The following is a 23781-nucleotide window of genomic DNA, read 5'->3' on the forward strand; positions in this document are numbered from 1 at the left end:
ATGTCTTGCTGGTTTCACTAGAAGGTTCAAAATGCGCACTTAGCATTGGGCGAGGAAGAATCAAGGAAAACACACGAGCCACAGTTCCATCCGGGGAAATAGTCTGGTTGGTGTGTTTTCCTCTACTTGTTAAGTGGAGTTTACAACTGATCTGTATCACATAGTTTTGGTTTTTATATTTCTGAGATTATACACCCTGCCCAATTTCATATATTCCAAACAAAATAAATTGGATCTTTGTTTGTTTTGTTTTGTCCATCATGGGGCCTGAACTCAGGGCCTGGGTGCTGTCCCTCAGCTCTTCAGCTCAAGGCTAGTGCTCTACCACTTGAGCCACAGCGCCACTTCCAGTTTTTTCTGCTTATGTAGTGCTGAGGAATCGAACTCAGGGCCTCAGGCATGCAAGGCAAGTACTGTACCACTGAGCCACCTTCCCAGCTAAATTGGATCTTTGAACACCTTGATAATCCGGTATTCCGTGAAGAGATCAATCGACCATAGTTATTTAATCATTTTGTTGTTAGTGGAAGTAACTGCTTCCCTCGCCACATTTATATGAGCAGAAATAATGATTCATAAAATGCTTTGGGTGGGGGTCGTTGGATATTTTTCTCCTCTCATTCCAATGAGGAGACTACAGTCCATCGCAAGGCTGTTTTCCAGTCACTTTCTCTGGCTGCTCAGGTGGCTGGCTTTTTATCTCTGCTGTGGGTTTTCTTTGGGAAAAGCAGGTGTCTTTAACCCAGGTGTTTTTGCTGTTGATCCGTTTATTTCCCCGCAGCAGATCTGCCTGTCTGGCACTTGGCAGGGGTTAATCTCGCAGAGATGCCCACCAGGAAAGTGGCAAGGTGTGCGGCGCTTCTGCCCATCTGGAGCCAGGATGGGAGAGGGCGGCAGCAGTGCTGTGTCAGCGGAACTGTTAAAGGGCTGAATACAGAAAACAGAAGGAGACCAGCGCATCGCTGGGTCAGCCAGCTTTGCCAACCTTTCTGGTGGCATTAATTGTTCTGCTTAAGAAGCTCCTGAGGAAGTTTGAAGACTTTCCTGGCCCTGCTTGGAAATGTTGGGCTTTCTCAGCCTGGTTTGCTGAGGCAGGGCTGGCTTTCAGACTCCGTTCCGGGGATTTTCACCTGAGGTGGCCTAGATTTGGGAGACTATGATGAAATACTCGGCCTTTTGCTATTCATTCCTAGAGGGGGATGGGGAAGACCCTTTCTGGATAAGAATATTCCATCATGTCACCCTGTTTCCTGCCGGGGCTCCAGAACACATATAATGCCTTGTTCAAGCTCAACAATGAAAATAGACATTAGTAATTTGTACTGTTTAAAACAAAATGTTCAATAAAGTCACAACGATCATTATTAACACAAACCCTTGGGCTTGGGAATTCAAATTCTAGGTATAAATTCTAACACAGGGCAATTTTCAAATCCTTGGAAGATTGATAAACATGGGTGTCCTTTGTGTGTGTGTGTATAGGTGTGTGAAATATTTTAGAATCCCAAAACTATACTAATATACCCATACAGCTGAGAAGTCCTGTTAAATAATAATAATAATATTTAACCACAAATCCTTTGAACACAGGCTCCTGGGTTTTGCTTCTTTTTGATATCTGTTTGTTATCCAGAACAATACAATTCCCCCTGGGAACTTTAAGAAAATGTGTTTCTTAAAGCAATACTACTAATAATGAAAATCTGAGATCAATGGAAATGCCTGACTTGTAAGGCTCTCTAACATGAGATAATGTTGTAGGAGAAATGTAATGAACTTAAACAATGTTTATAAAGTAAGTTAGAAAAAACTGTAGATCATGGAAGTTTTTGTTCAATGAATCAGATCTGTGTGCCTGTACATGTAAATCATGTGCTGAGATAAAGACAGAGCGGGAGCTGACAGCTGGTATTGCTGAGTAATATCTCCAGAGAGAAGAAATGAAGTTTTTTTTCCCCTTAATGCTTGCCTATATTTCTCACATTTTCTGCAATAAAAGTATTAGCTCTATTCGCTTTCTCAACATAAGAACTGTAAAGACAAAGACAAAACATGTCAGTGACACCAAAATTGTGAGTATTATAGTCTTGCTGTGAACTGACCTTCTAGAAAGTTCTTTGGAGCCAAGGTACTAAGAGATGGTATGGCTTGGAAGGTTCACAAGAGTGAGAGGGGGCTTCAGGACTGTGCCACACAAACAAAAAAATAGTTGAAAAAGGAACGCAAGTAGGTTAGTTTTTGGTAACTTCGTTCTGGGTGTCTGAATTCCCTTTTCCTTGCTGTATTGGATGCACAGCATCTTCTTGTGGCTTCCTCCAGGTGACTATCCAGCGACAGACTTTGCTCTCTGAAGAGTGTGACCTTCTGCCAAGCTTGAGTAACAGACTCCTGTAGTTCAAGCCCTTGCCTCTCTTCTCCAGTGCACTCGTATTAACCTTGAACACGCACACCCAGCTTTGCAAAATGAGTGTGCCTGTGTGACAAGCCCGTTCTACATTCTGCTTCATGATCACTTGCTCATAATGTGGAGGAAGCCGATGTACTGATTTATTTATCCACTGGGTCTCTGCTGGTATGATTTTAAAAATAACAACAACATATGATTTTTTTTAAACCCAAACAATACACCCTATGTTACTGTAATAGCTAACTGATCATCAAATAGCCGGGAATGAAATAGATATTAAAAACAATTAGCAGCACCATTAATGTAACTACTGAGAAGAGAGAAATGATGGGTGGATAGATCTTGGTATCATTAAAAACAAATTGTTTTCTACCAGGCACACTCAGGTTGCGTCCTCACCCAGGTAGCTATGTAACTAGAGACCGATGCTCCATTTTTCCCTCAAAAACAATCCACTGACACCCAGGTTGTTTGAAATTTACCCCTGTGCAGCTTAAGGCCATATAGCATTTAACTGTTTTATGTATGTATTTATTTTTGGTTGGTCATAGGTCTTGGTTTCGGGGCCTGAGCACTGTCCTTGGGCTCTTTTGCTCAAGGCTGGTGCTCTACCACTTTTAGCCACAGCGCCACTTCCTGTTTTCTGGTGGTTAACTGGAGTTAAGAGTCTCAGGGACTTCCTTGCCTAAGCTGGCCTCAAACTGCAATCTTCAGATCTCAGCCTCCTGAGTAGCTAGGATGACAGATCTGAGCCACCAACACTTGGCTTAACCAATGTTAACTTTAAACCCTCACCTCTAGGCCCAAATAGACGACCCCACACTGGAACCTAGATGGAGCCACGCAAACAGCAGTAACTCCACGGTCAGGGGACAATCTTGTGTGTACCCACTGCTCATTTGGAAAGCAAGCATTTTGTGGGGTGTCTCTGTGACAGTCTGTAGAAGAGCTGCCAGCCCTTCCTCTGCAGTTAGAGCGGATTTTCTGTTATCTGTGGGATTTACTTTGCATGTTGAGGGGGGCACCTGCCCTGGCAGAGAGCAGGGGGAGTCGTCAAAGTGTCACCACATTATGAACAGCCTGAAGGCCGGGGCCCGTTGTTCAGTGCTGGGCAGCGAGGAGGGACTAATGGTGTGGCTGGTGGGCTGCCTGATGCTGTGTCCACCCATGTGTGGAGCGGGGAGGGAGGCAGGGTGAGTGTGGCCAGATGGTAGCGAGCTCCTAGAGCCGGGGGAGGGTTGCTAATGGACCCATGAAGAGAGAGGGGAGACCCACAGAGTGGGAGGAAAACACTTGGCGCCTCTGGATCCTTCTCTCCACTTCAGAATGAAAGACACCAGTGATGAGATGGGGCCCCAGTTCACTTTCTCATAGAACGGCCAAGAATTTGGGACTCAGCGACTGGTAGGCCATCCACTCATGTGACTCCATTTTGTGTTCATGATGATTCCTGTCCTGGCCCTTGAACTCTGGGCCTTACACACTCCCTTGGATTTTTTTTTTTTTTTTTTTTTGCTCAAGGCTGGTACTCTACCACTGGAGCCACGCCTCCATTGCAAGCTTTGTTGATGGTTAGCTGGAGATGGGTCTCGCAGAGTTTTCTGCCTGGGCTGCCTTCAAACCACGACCCTCAGATCTCAGCTTCCTGAGTAGCTAGGATCACAGGCGTGAGCCGCTCACGTGAGGCTCTCCCCACGAATCCCATTTTCATAGGCCTTTAGCACAGGGTGTGGAGTGCAGAGTTCCGTTTCCTAATTTAAAGGGGTCCTGATCAATTGTTCGGGGCAGTATGCAGAAAATAATATATAACAAAAACACTCAATGAGCCGTCAGTGTCGTCTCTGCGGAGCGGTCTTTGGGGTTCCATTATGGATTCCCAACCAGAGGTCCTCTCTCAGAGCCTCACACTTAGGGGCACCGGAAACAATAAAGCCATGGACGACAAATGGTTTGATGTCAGTGTGAGTCCCATGGGAGGAGGGAAGAGGGACCTGTCTCTGCCTCACTGGGAGAGGCTGGGGTACCAATAAAATGCCCCATCATTAAAAAAACAAAAACCAAGCAAAACATATATTAAAACAACAACAACAACAAGAAGCAGATTCCACACGAAGCACAGCAAACGCAATAGGATCCTCCATCAGCTGGTGCTGTCGGTGAACATTTTAAGAGACTCATCATGGTTTGCCCAGCCTCTACACTCCTTGTCGGGGAAAGACCCTCTTCATTTTTAAGATCCCAGGGAATCTTTTTGCACAGACTTTGGGTGAAGGCAGCCAGCATCTCCCGTTACAAGTGTGGACCGCACACATCAATCTCTCCCGGGACTGCCAATCAGGAGACTTGTGAGTGGCTGAGGCTGGGTAGTTCGGCAGAAACCACACGATTAATTTCATTTTCGCCCTCAGCCAGATTACAAACAAAGACCCCAGAGATGTCTGGAAAATTAATTTATTTAAGAGCAATCGCTTGATAACACGCAGGATGGGAGAAGAAATGAATATGTTCAATATCTTATAAAACAGTTGGCAATCACATAATAGAGCATTCATTGTCCATTTAGTAGCATGTCTTCTACTCAGCAAATACTTGTAAAATAGTTTATTATTCATGAACTGACATGCTTTAATTACTTTTAATGCACATCTATGTTTTCAAGTACAATATGAGTTAGATTTGTCTATTAAAAAAAACACAACCCATTTTGCAAGTCTCCTCCTTAGGTCCTCTCAAAGAAGGATCCACAAGTTCAAGTTCTCCGTCTTGGAAAGACAACTCAGAGAAGACAGCTTCCTGTATGCCAGCACAAGCAGGAATGCCAACCCAACTTAGGGTCACCTAGCCAAAGGTCAGGCCTGCCCAGCTGTAGACTCTATCCTAAACCCAAGCCAGTCCAGACTGGAATACCTAGAATATGATTCAGCCCCCCGATTCTTCTCATGAGCTCAACCATTTGACTTTGTGACAGGATGTGAGCAGGCACACAAGCAGGGGTTTGGGATGCTGTCCATTGTTGGACATGTTCTTTTACATTCTTGGCATTTACCAAGAAGGAAATACCCCTCCCCCTGAACACTAGTCCAAGGACGATAAGAGACTTGTGGCCAACTCGATAGCCCCAAGCCAATCTAGACCAGCTGACCTCTGCCAATAGACAGATGTATGAAGCACACAATGACTGATCCTTTCAGCCAAAACATTTGGGGGGTGTTTTGTTACACAGCCAAAGTTAACTGATACATATAGCATATGCAACTTTGACTTTGGGACATTCCTGGAGAATCTTTAAAGCACAGAGTGGTGGGTTTACCTATTGTCCTTCTTTGGAGACCATTTGATGGCCTGTGGGACTTAAAAACCCAAGAAGCTGAACAAAGTGGCCAAAGAAAGCAAAGATTTTTTTTTGGTCAAATGTGAGTGCTGTGAGCACAGCTAAATAGCCCCCTCGAACCGGGGGGCTTGGTTTGCATCAAACAGCCTCTCACCTGACCAGCTCTATGATGTGCTCAGGGGAACGGCCACAGGAGCCAGGCACGGTGGCCATGGCTCCCATGGTGGCAGTTTTAGGCTTAGAGCTAAGATGACCTAACGAGGCGGGGTTGTTACTCAGATGAAATGCAATGGAGACAAATGCCCAGCACCGTGGGCTCATGGTAACTGAGCCAAGACACAGCGGTGAGTCTGACCCCTCACCCCCAACAGCCAGATGAGAGGCAGGAGCAAAGGGAGCAGCAAGATGCATCCCCACCCCCACCCCCACTGACAGCCCTTACCAGAACCAGGCACAGGCATCCCTCCTCCCCCCCCACCCCCGCCCACCCCACGGTCCCCAGCTCAAGCTGAAATGGATAATTCCATGGTCTAGACTCGCCCAGCTTCGGTGAATGGGTCCTGCAGTGGGCTTCGATCTTCCACATACACTTGGCTTCCAAATGAATTATTTCTTTGCATCTCTCCCTGCCACAGCTGTGTGCCTACCTGGCCTTCTTCGTGCAGGGCAATGCATGACCTCATGCGGCTCTGATGACCTAGTCTGGTTAATGTTTTGACTCAGGCCACGGCCATCCTCCACCTGGAGTTTCCTTTCTATCTTCCTCCTTTAAATGCACTGAGAGAAACTCCTACACATCCTTCAAAACCCCCAAGGGATCTCTTCTAGTTGCCTTCCTCAGTGTAAGCCAACTATTCCTGCTTTTTGGTTCCATTAAGCCCTGCCCCTCCTTTACTATTTGGGTTTGTTGTAACCTCCGTGTGTTCCCTTCATCCACGAGATGAAAGACAATCCCTGAGATCCCAGCCCCACACACAATCTTGAGACATAGAAGGGGCTCAGAGAATGTGGCCGGGGCCAGCTTCTGAGGCCTCAGTCCCTTTGCTTGCCCTTCTTCCCACTATTCCTCTCTCCCCTCAGCCTCCATTGCCCAAGTTGCCAGCATTCTCTGCTGAAGACAGGACAGCATTTTGTAGCTCCTTCTTAGTAGTTAAAATAACAGTAATGATTAATAATAATAACAACAACAGCAACAGCAACAACAAAGCCGCCAGCCCCCACCACAAGGAGGCCCAGGGTCTGAGGGAGACAACTCAGCCAGGCTTCACACTAGCTAGGATAGGAGGCTCACCAGGACACTTCTAATTAAATTCTTTTAGTGCATACACTTGACCTCATTTCAGTGATGCCATAAATCTCAAGGAAGAAAGGAAAAAAACCACCTCCAATCCAAAATTTTAAACAATGCTTCTGCATTGGTTTAGAACAGGATTTCTACTTGTTTACAGCAAGCTCACCATCAGCTTTGATCGCCAAGGTGTATCTGGAGACAGGGTCATCTGAAGGCCACGGGCCATCTCAATTAAAATGTTTTCAGGGATTTCTAAATAATAAACGGAGCTCGCCTATAATTACAGATGAAATCATAATTAAAGACAACCCTCATAATCCTGTGTGTAATGTTACGGCTCGCTGTGGGTGTCCGTGTACCAAGACAAATATCTCCCCAAGATGGGGAACCACAGAAACAATTAAAGAATAAATCCTGGGCTCCTATTAACACCCAGCTCTATTAGCTGACTCGGTCATTGGTCACATTAAAGCCCCGTGGAGTTGGCTGGTGGCTTGGGAGGGAGCGGTTTGGGTCCTGTGCAAATGAAGCTGTAATTCCATGGTAAATCTCTGCTGTAATTGGGTAATAAGCAAAGTTGTTGGCAAATAAGCAGTGGGAATGACTGGTGAGGGTATCTTCTTTCTTCTTCCTCAGATGGTAGCTTGTTTCTCTCTCTTATCTGTCAATTTCTCTCTTTGTCTCTTTGTCTGTCTCTGTTTTCTCTGTCTCCTCTGTCTCTGTCTGTCTATCTGATTCTCCCTCTCTTTCTCTCTGTCTCGCTGTATCTGTCTCTCTCTGTCTCTGTCTGTCTGTCTGTCTGTCTGTCTGTCTGTCTGTCTGTCTCTCTCTCTCTCTCGGCAGTACTGGAATTTGAACTCAGGACCTTACCTTGTGGTTGCTAGGCAGGTGCTCTGCCACTTGAACCACACTCCTAGGCAATATACACTATTATTTATACTTAATGAAATCACTTTAAGTGAAATTAACCCCTGACTGAATGCCCTGAGTTTTTATTTGTTTAATGTGGTCACCATGACAGACAGGATGTCAGGCCTGAACTTGACCTCTGCTCCGCTCCATCCCTTTCCTACTTCCTCTGGCCCTTCTGCGGGCCGGAGCACGTGGTGGGATGACCGCTGGGGAGCACAGTGGAGACACACCTTCATCCTGTCACACCCTGTTGCCTTGACCCTGAGACCACAAACCCAGGAGGTCCAAACACCTCTGAAGACTTGGCTTTTCATAGTCACACCCAGCTGCTGGTCACACCCAGCTGTGGTTTGCCACACTAGCCGAGGCTACATCCACATCCGCTGTACCACTGAAAATTGCAAAGTTCAAGCTGTTCACGGGTCCTGATCTCCTTTCCCTTCCTTTCCCGTCTTTCTCCTCTCCTCTCCTCCCTCTCTCCCTCTCTCTCTCTTTCCCTTCTACCCTTTTTCCCTCCCTCCCTCCTTCCCTCCTTTCCTTCCTTCCCTTTCCCTTCCTTCTTTCCTTCCTTCCTTTCTTCTTTCCTTCTTTCCTTCCTTCCTTTCTTCTTTCCTTCCTTCCTTTCTTCTTTCCTTCTTCCTTCCTTCCTTCCTTCCTTCCTTCCTTCCTTCCTTCCTTCCTTTGTATACAGGGGATCCAACTCAGGCTCTCACTCCTGCTAGGCAAGGGCTCTACCTCATCAGCACTTCCCAGACCTTCTCTTTTAGTTTGTTTTTCAGGTAAGTACTTGTGCCAGTCTGGTCAGAAGATTTCTAGCCATGATCATCCTTCCTCTAGTTCCCAAGTAGCTAAGATTCCAGGTGTGTATCACAATACTTGACATAAAAGTCCGGGTTTTCCACCTCCTTATTCTACTAGATTCCCCTTGCTTGCTTCCCGCTGTGGACACAATGCCCCTACCTGCCATGTAGCAGTGGGGAGATGTTTTTTCACTGTTATGCAATGCTGCTGGCCATCCCAGTGTGCTCAGGACTGAGGGTTTTCCGGGGATAGGGGACTGTCCACACTACAACGGACCGGGTCCCCAGAAGCCCAGACAAGGGGGGTACTCTACTGCCGAGGCTGTCGCCGGGGCTTTCAGGGGGCGATGGCAGCATTTGAGAGAAACAACTGTCCTAAAATTCAAGTTCCAAGCCATCGGTTGAAAGAATACTCAGCCATACAGGATGGAATGGATGAGGTGAACTCTAGATTTTCAACCAACAGCCAAAGTAGTCCATCATGTCCACATGGACATTTCCTGAACCATGCAAAGTGACAGCCTCTTAAATTAACAGTAAAACTAACTTCCTTCCTTCTTTCCTTCCTCCTTCTCTTCCTTTTCCTTCTTCTCTTCTCTTTCCCATACATCCATTCATCCATCCATTCAACTATCCACTGATCCAACCATCTGTCCATCTATTCATCCATCCATTCATCCATCTATCCACCCATTTCCCCATCTGTTCACCCATCTATCTACCCACTCACCCAACCACCCATACATCCATTCATCATCTTTTCAGTGACTTTCCATCCACCATTCCATCATTCTGGATGATGACTCTGGGCCAGGTAGTGTCTTAGGCTCTCAGGTAGCTTTTGTCCTAACACAACTCACATTCTCCAGATGGGAGACCAAGTAAACAAAAGCTAAGCATACACAAGTGAACACCAGCTATCAATAAGTACTATGGTGAAAATGAAAGACCAGGCTGTGACTGAGCGTGAGAAAGTCGGTGGGGGGAAGAAGGGGAGAAGTTATCGCTTTAGGGCACCTTCCCCCTAAGGTGGGAGCATTTCAAGTGAGCTGAGAATTGATCAGAAGAAAAGCCAAGTTCTGGGGAGCTAATGGCCAGTGTAGGAGTAGCCCAAGGCAGGAAAGAACCTGGCATGGTTCAGGATTCAGAAAGTGGGTCAAAAGGAATAGAGTGTGAGGAGGGAAAGGAATATTCCTTCTTAGCATAGTGACAGAAAAAGGAGAACCAACCTGGGCTTTGTATGCCACCTCCATCTCCCCAGGCAAGTCGGGCCTGCCGTCACCCTGTGAACCCGGAGGCGGCGTTGCTTGTACATCAGGGAGAAGTTGTTTTCCCCAGTTATTCCTCTAGTTGAGGTTCCTCCGGGTCAGTAGGCTGACATCTTGCTGCTGAGCCCAGGAAAGCCCAAAGACTCCTTTGAGAATGCCAGAGGTACCTCTTCCCTTCTGGAAGTTACCAGTTGGCCATTTGTTGATCATAAGCATCTTACCCACTGACAGCCAGCCCTTATCAAAGCTTGTTGTTGTTGTTGTGTTATTATACATGCATGAGACTCCTGTTTCAGTTTGCTTCAGAAATATGTAATTTAAAACGGAAGATGGGCCAAGCACTGGGTGGCGTGTGCCTGAAGTCCTAGCTACTCAAGAGGCTGAGATCTGAGGATTACAGTTCAAAGCCAGACTGGGCTGGAAAGTCCACGAGATTCTTAGGCACTTAAGCAGCAGAAACAAATACCACACCAAAAACAGAAGAGAAGCTGTGGCTCCAGTGGCAGTGTGTTAGCTCAGCCTTGAGTGAAAAAGCTAACGGACATCACCAAGGCTCTGAGTTCAAGCCCCAGTACCAGCATAGACAGATCAGTACATAGATAAATAGACAGACAGACACACAGACAGATACATGGATGCATAGATACATAGATAACAGCTAACTGCTATGTTTAAACTAGCAGAACACCTGCAAAGGGTTAAGAGAAACATTTAGAATTAAATGATGCTACCTGATCATAAATGTTGCTTTTGGAATTGGAAGCAATTTTCTCTTCCCTGCAGTCTTACAAATACGATACCGTCTCTGAAATAATAACTCTATTTTAGAAAGCCCAAGTTCTCCCACTTCTTTTAGCTCTCTTAATTTCTTACATGATTCCCCTGGTTTTACAAGTATTTTTAATAGATTGATGTTCCAGATTCTTCCACCCAGTCAAATCCTTTCATAATCAGACCCTTGTTTTTTCTGTAGGAATTTAATTCCTCTGCAGAATTGTAACATGGATTGGACTGTTCGCGTTTACATTTTCTGACATGTTTTCCCTCCCCTGAAGATTAACTTAACTATCGCTTGGTTCTTTCTCAATCCTTTTCATCTCATTTTCGCTTTAAAAAAAAGGTTCTGATTTCATTCAGTTGGGTATCTCACACGCTGTTTTCTGAACACAGAGATTTTTTTTTTAATTTTTTTTATTTGCCCTGGGAATGCAGCTTAATGCTCACCCTCTAGCATTTCTCCAGTGAGATCTTGATGATCTCAGATGTGGCTGAAATTAGCACAGGGAAGCCAAAACTTAAAAAGATAGAAAACACACACACACACACACACACACACACACACACACACACACATACACGCAAATTGGACTTGGTGAGCTGATCATTTTTGCAAAGATGAATCATTTGTGTGGTCATCTCAATATTAAAAATTGTCTAAAAATACTTGTATAATCAGTTAACATTAGGTATTATTTGGTAAGAACTATTTTAAATTAGCAGATCCAGTAGGATTTTACCTCCTTGCTTTAAATGACTGATTTCTCGAGACAGCTTAAACATCTCTGCATTGCTTCCCTGCCCTTCTAATTCATCTCCTTGTTACTCTCTTGTTCCTTACTTTCCTCTCCCTTTATCTCCTTCCTTCTTCCTTCCCTCCTTCCTTCCTTCCCTGCTTTCCTTTATCCCTTCTTTCCTCACTCTCTTCCTCCTTCCTCCCTTCTTCCCTCTCTCACATAGATCATTTGCCACCCGCCCTTCTGGGTTTTTTGTTTGGTTTGTCTTTGCCGTGATCTACGTAATGGCTCCTCTCCCGGGGCCTGACACAAAGCATTGCTTCAGGAAAGTCTGTGGAATAATTTCTTTTTGACTGTAAGTCCTGAAGGGATGGCTTTTCTGCCCAATTCTTTGCCTTGGCCTTCTATATGAACCACTCTCTCCCATGTCCAGCACCTTCTTACCATTCTCCTTTCAATTTGTACTAAACTATCCTCACTACATGACTTCCAGTTTAGAAAACACAATATCTAGGCAGAGATGTCTACAGATCCTCTGTCCCTAAGCCATCTCTCTCTCTTTCCCCCTCTCTCTCCCCCCTTTCTCCCCCCTCTTTCTCTTTCTCTTCTCTGTTCATGTGTGTGTGTTTAACAGAGACATTCTTATTTTATTTCTGCACAGTACCAGGGCTAAAACTTAGAGCCTTCTGCTTGTTCAGCTTGTTTGTTTGACTGGCACTCTACCATCTGAGCCATGCCTCCAACCTGGCCTTTTCTCGTTAAAAGGATTTGGGGAAACGAATTTTAATCCATTCTTGCTCAGCCTGGCTTTGAATCATGATCCAACAGATCTCAGTCTCCTGAGTAGCTAGGATCACAGGCAGGAGCCTTCAGTGCCCAACAGCAACCCTTTCTTCAAACAAAACTAGTTTCATCAAATCTCAAAGGCATGCGGCTCTGGTCAGCAGGAGTCAGAAGAATCTGCCTCTGATCCTGAATCCTCTGAAGACGTGGTGGCCCGGTCCACCAGGGCCTCCATATACCAAATGTGCATGAGACCCCTGTTTCCATAAAGCAGAGCTGGTCTGTACAGGGCAGGATGGTGAAGTTTTGTAGACCACGTAGGGCAGTGTCACGGCCACTCAGTGCTAATCCCACGGCAGGAAAGCAGCCACAGCAGACAGCGATGAATGTAAAAGGCCAGGTTTCAGGAACACTTTATTGACACCCGTAGATAGGAATTACATATGCTCTCCCTGTGTCACAATACACGATTTCCTTTCCACCATTAGCCTATTAAAAGCAAGTTGAGTTGACCTGTGGGCTGAAGTCTGCCCATTTTTGATTAGAAATTTTTTTAAAAAGAAAGAAAGAAAAAGAGCCAATTCTTGCTTCTATTTGCACATTTGGGGGCAGATGGTTTCAACTCTCTCCTCAAGTCTGTGCTGAAACTGAAAATGGCGTATAAAAGAAAATCTATTTAGACATAATTAAATGGATACATCCCACTTGGGGACAATTAGAGAAGATGATAGTAAGTCCCAGCTCCTTTCCCAATTCCCCAGTCCCAATGGAAGAAGGGGGAAACACCCCTTTTGGGGACTGTTATACGCACACCAGTGACCACTTCAAGGCCCAGCCTCACAGCCATGACCCTTAGAACTCAGAATCTGGGCCTGCACCCAGACAGAGCCAACCACCCCCCACCACTCCAGCGATCAAACTCACAAGTTCATGTTCCTCTCCCTCCCCCAACTATCCCGCCCCGCCCTCCACCACCAGGGCCTGGGATTGGCTCCTCTCCCACTTGGCTTCTTCCCTGGGTGAAAGCATTGTTGACTTTTCTTCTGCAAGTTTTCCAAAGATAACAGCAATGCATCCTTAAATGTCTCTATCAGTCTTCTACCCTTCAAGCCCTGCTTGCTCTCCTGTCTCAGCAGTCCACAGTTCCTCTGGCCTCCTGGACAGGAGTGTGTGTGTGTGTGTGTGTATGCGCGTGCACGCGCGCGCATACACGTGCATGAGTGTGTGTGTGCTCTTTGGCCTTATCACATATATATGCTGATATAGTCTTGTCACGTACTAGCTGAAATAGTCATTTAATATAATAGCATCACTATATTTTTTCTTGCCATTATTCTCTTAGTGAACAAACATCACTCTCTGATTTCATAATATTCCAACTAGGAATCAACTTTGGATTTATTTAATCATTTTTCTTTATTTTATTGAGCGCTTGTTTCTAATGTTCGGCGGTTATAAATAATACGCCAAGCAACATCTTTGTGCACAGGTGACTTTTATTGTATCTTAAATTACTTATTTATGGTTGATGGCTACAGGTGGAATGACTGAACATTTTAGAGGTAGCTATATATTTTTAAGGAAAAGATATTGTCAGAGTCTGTGTTGAATGATATGGTTTCTATTGACTTTCTGCTTTTTGTGACTGGCCTGGAATCTTGGTCTCTGAATTGCTTTTCCAGAGAGAAGAATACTTCAGGAAATTTCCACTCAGCCTGCCACCTTTACACCGGACCATGCACTTCCCTTCCCTTCCGAGCCCTCAGCTACCAACCCCACCAGAGCAAGTACATGGACCAACCTTTTGTTTCAGAACACAAATACCAGCTGGACCATTTATCATTTCTCCTGACCTTTCGGAGTTCGTCAACTTGTCTGTGATCTATGGCAGAACCTAACTTCTTTGTTTTAAGAAAAATTCCAGGGATGGAATCCCCAAGTCAACTCATTCACGGCTACAGTGCAAAGCGACACTGTAATAATTCACTTGGAGACCCCTGGAGAGATCAGGCAGTCGAGCTGGCTTCTTGTCACCGGCCCCTGGCTTCCTACTGTCCTACTGAACAGGTACGGCTGGTGTTTCATGAAAAAAAGGCCTTTTTCTAAAGGCACCACAGTGAACTGTTCTCCTAGCCTCGCTTATTTAATTGGACTAGTGCTAATTACCCCCTAAATGTAACTACACACACACATATGCATATACACACATGCATGCACACCCGCACCTATATGCATACACCTGTGCATTTGAAAAACTCCCTGCAAATCATGTGTTGACTTCAATCCAAGAAACATCCATTTGGGCCTTTTTGATGGGAGCGTCTGGATGGCCAGCTCAGCCTGTAGTCACCTCTCTGCAGAGACAGGCTCAGGATGGATATTGGAAGTGACTCCAAGACCTCGCCTTGTCTGGGGAGACAGCTGCCTCCTGTGTCGAGTGACAACAGGGAAATGCACTACCTGCCTTCGTTTCAGAATGAATAAATCCCGGATCCATCTAGAAAACCCATTTGGCACAGATCTCCATGCTTTCAGACATAGGGCCCTCTCACCTCCCAGCAATATTAAATCTGCCTTCCTTCCTGCGGGAGGGGGCCTGGGAGCTTTTCTTGTTGTAGATTCTAGCTGGGGGCCCCAGACAAGTTCTGTGAACTCCTGGCTGCTGGGCCTGCCTGGTCTGGGTGGACATCATGGCCCTGTCTGTCCAGGGTGGGAAGAGAGGCTCAGAGCAGGCTGAGGGGAAGGGCCTGGTTAGCCATTCATGGGAGGCCCTCAGGGGGCTAGCATCATCTCTGGCAGCCTGTGGGGAGAGCGGCGACTTGCTTTATTTCCCTGAGGCTCAGTTTCCTCATCTGTGAGTTGGCATTCTCACAGGTTTCCTGGGCTGCTGTCAGGCTCTTTTGCTGTACTTGGCATGATCGATGACACATGCTGAGGGCTGTCATTGTCAGCTAAAGAATGCCTTCGTGAACTCCGGTGACCAGGAGACGGATAGACAGCATGGACAGCTCACCGTCCCCACCGAACAGCACTGATGTCACCCCTTGTATGTCATGGGGGTGGAGAATGGATGTCACGTGGGCCTCAGCTTACCTAATACTAATAGTACGTGCAGAACATACTCTCACCTCCTTTGACCTATTGTCCTCTCCGCTATCCTGCATTGCCTGCCAAAAATTCAGGTGAATGACCAGGCCAGGACATCTCGGCAGGTTAGCTGAGCAGACCAGGAGACACCTGAAAGACATGTGTACAGCCATCGACCTCTGAACTTGGACGGCCAGCTATCCACATAGCGCTTTCCCCAGAGCACAGACATTTCTCTGAGTTAGTGACTCTGCTCATTGGCCTTGAATAGCTAGGATCAGCAGCTCCATAATTCTAAAGCCTGGAGGTACTGAGACGTGGTAGCCCATTTGGGCAGTACTGGAATGTGAACTTGGGGCCTTGTGCTTCTAAGTGCTCTACCACCTGAGCCCATCCCCAAGTCTTTTTAGTTTGTTTTGCAGATAAGCTTCTTTGCTGAGCTGGCCTTAGAGCATGATCCTCCTACCTTTGCTTCCCAAGTAGTTAGGATTACAGGTGTACGCTACCACGCCTGGCTGGCCTTGAGAAAATTTTGACAGGCCAGTTCTTTTTTTTAAGATTCTAAGAAGCTTTCTGTTGGTGCTTACAGGAGATAAAGTGTTACAGAAGGATCATCAAGCATTACGTACAAACTACATATACAACAGATAAAACCCGTTAGGTGTATGTTTTAGCCGCTAGTCTTGTATCCACGGTAAGTTCCCTAGTCTTATCTACAGTTACATAAAGTATTAATTCGCATGGCAGGAGCTGAGACCTCTTCTGTGCTATTTCTTTACTTCCTGTGACTCTAAAATTATTTCAAAATTTCAAATACAAGTCCTGTGCCCTATTCTTCCAGAAAATAACCCCAAGGTGATACACTTGCACTATAGAAGCCTCTACAGTGTCCGGCCTGGGAGGCTTTAAAGCAAATCTGGTGGCACTGTGGCTCAAAGTGGTAGGGCGCTAGCCTTGAGCAAAAAAGCTCAGGGACAGTGCCCAGGCTCTGAGTTCAAGCCCCACAATTGACAATAAATAAATAAATTATTAATCTGCACCAAGCTGTTCAATGGGATAACTAAGTATAAGTAAATCCTATGAGGGTCAAGGGTGGTGAGTCACAGGGAGAGTTTGGGGCCAGTAACCTGGAAATGATATCGTTGTCCGACTTCCGGTGAGCTACTTCCTGTCTCTGTGCCTCTGTGTCTCCAGGGCAAAATGGATCCAGAGCACCAAGCTCCCTGGCTTTGCGGCTTGTGCTGAGTCTCCCCGTGTCACGTGTGCAGAACTGAAGCTGAGTCTCGGTTATGAGACCCCCCAAAGTGAAAACAGAAGAAGAGGAGAACCACTAAGGGGAGGCAGTTGAATGGCTCAGCCGAGGGCCTGCAGGGTGGAGCTTCACTGAATGATAGATCTCCTGGACACAGCAGGAGCGTCCGTCCCTTTTCCTCTCTCTGACAACAAGGCTGCCCAGGAGACTGAGCTACAGATGAAACCACAGTCTGGCCTACCACTGCCGTGAAGGGTGCTCCCAGGCCTCTTTAGCCCTATAGAGTCCCTTGATAGGTTGGTTCTGGGGCCTGGCTGTGTGCTTCAGCCTAGGAGTCCAAACCATTGAAGCTTTATCATGTGGCCAGGTGCTGCAGGTTATTGTCAGATCGTCACATCTGGACGGAGGAGGTGCCAAGGGGGCTGGGTAGAAACAGGCCCTAGGAAGGTTCTTGTCCCTTCCACCAGGTGAACAGAACAGGAAGTAGAAGAAACGGCAGGGCAGGGGACCCTAGGGGATGAACCACAGCTTCCTGTCTTGGGCATCCGTCCTTTTCCTGTATTCACACTGCAGCTAAGCATTTTAATGGATGTCTCTTTGTCAGTGATGTTCATAACCTGCTTGAAACTTGCCAGGAAAACACGGCACAGCCAGGATTTGAACCGGAAGTTGATCTGTATCTACTCAGACACACTGAATCAGGCAAGAGAATCATGGTGTCCATTTCTGGGAGTGAAATGAAGGCACCACCACCAGGAAGCCTGGTAGGATTGCTCCCCGCCACAGTAAGCATATCCTCCCGTCACAATTGTTCTGACTGCTGGGAAATTACGCTTTTCTTCCTTTCCCCTCCATCTGCAGCTGTACCTGGGAGACGGGCCACTGTGTCCCTTGTACTGCACAAACAGGCTCCCTCCCTCGCATGCTCCTCAAACTCAGCACCAGATTCACAGGAGATGCTCAAAGATATGCGGAAACTAAGAGGAAGGAAAGCTGTGGAAAGCAGAATTTGCCTATGACTAATCTTTGATCTTCCATTGAACTCAGCTCTTGAGGAAGCTCTTTTTTTTAAAAAAAAGAAAATCAATGTACTTGAAGATCAAGTGATCTTTTTTTCTACTTCGATGAGTTTTCCAGTGTTCCATTGAGATAATATATTCAAAAGACCTAGTCACACATGAAAATTCCATCAATGGGAGTCATTACGATTATTTTTTTAAAGACCTATTATCTCCCCACTGGTCAGTTGATTAAGGACGCATTCCCTTGTTTAAAGTCATCAGTTGTAAGATGACAGAAAAAAAAAAAACCACGGTGTAAGAATAGGATTTATCTTCTAGTAGCACGCACATACATCAGCTCTTTCTCCCTCCCTCCCTCCCTCTTTTCCCCCCCCAAACATACACATGCATGAACCCCCCACACACACACACAGTGAACTATCCGACTCTTCAAGGCTAGAATTATTCCTCTGCTACTGACCAGCCATGTAGTCTCGGACAAATCTCTACACTCTTTGGATGTTTTCTTCCTCCTGATAAAAGGTGGCCCCCATCAAAACCTTTCTGCAGTGAGAATGAAAAGAGATAAAAGCCCTTGAGCAGGTGGGTTGATACGAGCTATTCTACAATCTTGCTGCCTTTTCCTGCTCAAATCTTTGTGCCCTGCAGGAAGGCCTGTAACTGCATCAGAACGCTTCGGCTCAGTGTTTGCAGACGCCATTTACCATCTAAGATGTCTTCTGAGTGCATAGCTCATAGCTTGAAACCAGAGGTGAGAGTAGAAGAGGGGATAGGACCCAGATGGCCTTTACCAGGGGCTCCCTGTGTCTCTTCCCCCCAGATCTGGACACCCAAAAGGACGAGTCACACTGGCTTGGCCTCTGGGTTTCAAGATGCATAGCCACCGCATGGAGTCCATCTCAGTGGCACTCATGGCTGCGTGCCTGTCTCCCTCTTCCTGGTAAACAGGAGTGTAGGAGGGGGTGGAATAGAGACCTAAACCACAGCTGCCATCCCAAACGAGCCAACACCCCTGTTTGGGCACCAGACTTTTCATTATTTCTGCTTGAATCTAAGATCCAGTTGTGATTAATGACATCCTGAGGTCTCATGTCCCCATGCAGAAATAAGGTCATGGTGAAGAATATGAGGTCGTTTTGAAACCCGGGTGAACTCCAGGGGCCGGAGCAGAGTGATCATCACTCTGGTTCTGCCTCATCTCCTTCTCTGTGGCCTGTGACTTCAAGGCTGGGGGCCGTCCCTGCGACTCAAGACTTCCTTTCATGCAAATCGCGGTGGCAGGGGTGCAGGGCAGCCTCCCCAGAAAGGAAGCGGAGGGTGAGGCCCACCCGGGCCTCACTGGCCCTACTTTCTATTTAATAACCTCCTTCTATTTTATAACTGCCATGGCCCTCAGCTGAGCAGGGGTTTGCCTGTCTTCCAGCCTAATCCCGAACCCAGAGGAAAGGCTGGAGGTGAGCCTGGAAGAGCCTTGTCATGTCTCAGGGCATTCATGCGCCGGAGAGAAAAAGCACAGCTTCTCGGAGCTAGGGTTGCTGCAATCTATGTCCGACACGTTTGTCTCCAATTTGCCTCTCCCTAGAGGAGGCGGGGGAGAGGGTGTCTGTGGGACTCGGCTTCATAGAGATCAGGGACCACCAAGCAGACTGGAAGGGCCAGAGGAAGCCCTTGGCTGGCCTGAGCTAGCAAGTAGGCCCAGGCCACCTATTTCTACACAGCCCAGAGTACCAGAGTGGTCCTCACAGCCAGATGTGGTCAAGGGAAGGGGCGGGGGTGGGGAGCAGAGGAAAAATAGACCAAGAGCTGGGAGTCGTGGTCTCCACGGGGAGTCTGGGAAGCTTTGTGGGCCTTTAGCCCTGGTTTTGAGGTCTCTCTTATGGGAAAGAGGGGTCCACTGTCTCTCTACTCATCTTTGCAGGCAAGCTGGTGGGGGAAAGGTTTTGTCTTAGGGCTGTCACGGCCTCAAGCTTGCTTCTAGGAATAAGTCCAAACCTCTCCAGCCCCATTGCCATCCATCCCTCCAGAAGAAATGCATGGGCTATGCCGGCGGAGGGGATGGATGAATGTCCCACTGGCTGGGCTGTGGTGGATTAATGTCCCGAGAGACTCCGTGCTGTGTGTCTGGAGAGGTTCTGAATGCAACGCCATGCACTCCACCACATCCGTGCATACACCCCTGAACTTGGGACACAAAGACACACCGAGGCTTTGAAGTCAGACCCTTGCATTGGCAGAGAGGGGACCTGACAGCTCAAAAGTCCCATCGCTTCTGCTTCCCCAGGTTTGCCAGCACGGAGGCCTCCAAGCCTCTCAGAATACAGGGAGAACGTATACATCTCAAGGCATCAGCGCGGCCTCTCAGTTCAGTGGAACAAGTGTCCTGCAGCCACACGCCAGCCACGGGCCACTGTGCGTGTGAAGTTACCTCTGCTGCAAAAGTAAAAAAGGTGGAGTCCACCCTGCCAACTCCCAGGCATAAGAACACAGCCTGAGGGTCGAAAGCATTCACAGCACAGCCACGAGTCCTCCACTGCTCATTTTCTCTGATGCTATTGGCTGAGATGGATCGCCGACACTAATAAAGTCCTGCAAGCATCCGTCTCTCCGGGAAGCTTCATCAGTCGCCCTAAAATCCTGACTTAGAAGGTGATCTGCCGACTGCAGGAGTACAGCCGCAGACACCTGCTTCCTTCTCCTCAGCCAACACACTGGTTATTTCCTCTCACACTTGTTTCAAGTGGAGGAACGAGGAGACCGAGACAAAGAGAGGTGTTAGCAACGTCAGGATGGCAACAAGGAAGGAGGCATTCCCTGCCCCACCCCCCCCAGGTGAAGGAAGAAGAAAAGGGCCCACTTCACCCTTCCTCCCCATCAATTCCCAGAGCAAAGGAAGGATCCCTCCACCCAGGATAGAGACTCAAGGGGCAAGTTCCACACATGGAGTTCTGGGACACAGGGTGGACTTCTTCTCTCAGAGCCGGCCCCTGTGTGAGCCAGGGTTGGGGAAGGGGGGGAGAAGGGAGGTTAATAGGGGTATTTAAAAGGAAACCTTTGCAAGAGAGCGGCCGGCAGTGCCCAGCGGGCCCGTCTGATGCACACGCACCGGCTTGATGTGGTAAGTGAGGCCCCTGTGAACATGCCGGGGAACAGAGGCTCTGAGCCTCCCAGCCTGGGTTTGAAAGTATTCCTCTCCAGCCAGCACCAGGCGGGGAGCTGCTGAGTCCTAACCACTTCAAGCACATTGCGATTTTGAAAGCAGCCACATGAAAAGTGCAGAAAGCTAAGCCCCCTCGAGTCCCAGCCCAAGAGTAACAGACTGGGGCTGAGCGCACCGGGCAGCCTGTTCCACAGGCCCCATGGGTGTCTGAGCTGCCAGAGAGCATCGGTCGGTGGAGGGGCCACAGGAGCTTCTGGTTCAGCTCACATCTCGCTGAGGGCTAGGCCACAGAGGGTTCTGCGCACGCCCGGAGGAGCACAGCTTTCATTTCTGCCTACCTGGTCTCACCCATCTCTAAACTTCCTGAGGATTTTTTGGGAGGGTACACTTGTGAAGGTGATAGCCATTTACTCACTCCCTAATGCATCTATTCGTCCATCCATCCAACGTCTGCTTTTAATCACCCAGCACAACCCATCCACCATCTCCAGCCCCATAAGACACTGAGTTACCATGTCCCATGTCCTTGCCTATGAGCCCTCCCCTCTGACCCATTTCCACTGGTCTTGGTGCTCATTCACCAACTCCTGGTAATTGGCTATTGGTGGATATGGTCGATGAACCCACAGGCTTCCGGTATCACAATTTAAAAAGATATTTTTTTTTCCTCTACCTTTGGTGAAAGAGAAGATACGAGAGGAGCCATGATGAAATATCTGTGCGAAAATCAAAACATAGTGCCACTGGACGCCTTGAATTCGTTGGCAAATAAATTCAAAACAGGCCACAGACGCCACGGTGGAATGTTTGCGCCAGCCTGCAAGCCTGATCCAAAAGGAGTGCATTTAGGGACATTTTTATATCGCAGGGTCCTTGACCCTTTAGCCCATTCCAAATAAATGTTTGAAACAGGCCTCCCTGGGATTTGAGGGGCCTGCCTCAGATCTGTCATCCAAGAAAGGAAGGCCATGAAACGAGCTAATGTTTACCCAGCCATCTGTGGCCACCATTTTTCCGTCTTTCTGTCTCTTGAAAATATTTCCCCTGGGAGAAGACTACATTACACAAGCCGGAGGGATCTTGGGAAAATATTTAAAAAAAAAAGCTTAAATGTGTGTACCATAAGAGAATATTTTTAAAAACTTTAGTTGGAAACCAAACCAGTCCAGGCTGAGTATGTATGTCCTAATGGAGAACGAGATTAGAACAGGGTAGCTCCACTCACCCGTGACAGTCAGTAGACGGTGAGACGAGTCTGGGCGCCATACTTAAAGCACTATGGAATGAGGGTGACCTTGGTGATGGTTACCATGACATTGAGAATGGGAGAGACACACCTTCCATATTAGTTTCCTAGGGTTTCTTTTAAAAAGTTGACCACACAACTTGGGGGTTTCAAACAACAGGGATGTGATCTCTCACAGTGCTAGAGATCAGATATGCCAAGCCAAGGAGATGTTCCAGAAGAATCCTTCCCTAGCCCCTGGGAGTGGCAGGCGATCTCTGGCCTACCTTAACTTCTGAGGGCATCACTCTTTTATTCCACCTCTGCCTGCATGTGGCATCTCTCTCCGTACCTATGTCTCATTCTGTCCTTATTAGGACATTAGCCATGGAGTTTCACATCCTCCTTAATCCAGTATGACTTTGGCTGAACCTGGTTCTATTTGCAAAGACCCGACTTCCAAAGGAGGTACATAGGAGGTACTGGGCTCTAGAACTTCAGAACTCGGGGTAGAGGGACCCAATTCCATCCACAGGAGCTCCCACGGATGGGGTGTCACGTGGTGCTGTCTTATTGGTAGGCCCTATAACAAGCTTGGCAACCACAAGTTCTGCTTGAATGAGACGGCTGTTTTTGTAGGTTACAGATTACCAGTGTATAGAACAGCTGAGGAAACAGAGAAATCCCTATTCTTCAGGAGGTGGAAGTAGGGATGGTTTCTGACATGGAACAGATACTACTAAGGCCCATCCATCCTCACTGGGAGACCAAGATGGAGTTATCTACCACTTCAGAGCCTTAAATTCCCCATCTATAATCAGGAATGTCTTTTTTTTTTTGGTAATGAGGCTTATGTGCATAAATAGGATAATCACTCAAGCCAACGATTTGTAAGCAATGCGTGCAAATTTGTAACAATTTGTAAGACAGAAAGAGCATCCGTTGGCCATTAAGAGGTACTGTGTTTATTATTAGTGTGGTCCGGGAATCTGTTCTGGGAATCACTTGGGAGGGATAGTACTGGTAAGAATGATCCCCCTGGGATCTGGGATCCACCCACATTGTTGAACTGAAACCTCTGGGAGGAAGAACCTGCAAATCTACCTTGTGCCCTGGTGAGGCTGGAGTTAGTGATCACTTTTGGACAACTGAGTCCTAGTGAAGGTAAATCTTCCTTCTCTTTCAACAAGACACAACAGCCTAACTGGGGACCAGACAGCCATCCAAACCTTGTGCTCATGAAAAGTTCAGAGACAAGGAGGAAGAACTGGGGGAAGGGGGCACCTGTCAGTCAGCCTTCCTGGGAGAAGGGAAATGGAGGGGGAGATCTTTCAACATCTTTAATTGCACGTTCCTGATTCTTCTGTTACATGAATGGACACAGACACCATGCATAAAATCTTCAGGTTTAATAGCCCATGCTCCCTTCCACAAGGAAATGGAGTCCTTTTGCCTTGCTGGAAGAGAGGAAAAGAAACCAACAAAATCTCTTTCCAAGTTTGTCTTTCCCCGCCTACAGATGCTCTCATTTGCTTTTCCTTTGACTTGTTCCCTTGCCTGATTACCATTTTTCTCTCTTTTGTCCAGACCTGAGGGGCTCTTGATTTTCAGTCTGCTTTGGACACAAGATGCCTTCTTCAGTACTCAGAGGCAAGTTTATAGCTCTGAGCTCCTACATCAACAAATTGGAGAGATCTGAAACTAACAATTTAATGACACATCTAAACCTCCT

This window comes from Dipodomys ordii, unplaced genomic scaffold (assembly GCF_000151885.1).
Source record: "Dipodomys ordii isolate 6190 unplaced genomic scaffold, Dord_2.0 Scaffold18, whole genome shotgun sequence".
Lineage (NCBI taxonomy): Eukaryota > Metazoa > Chordata > Mammalia > Rodentia > Heteromyidae > Dipodomys > Dipodomys ordii.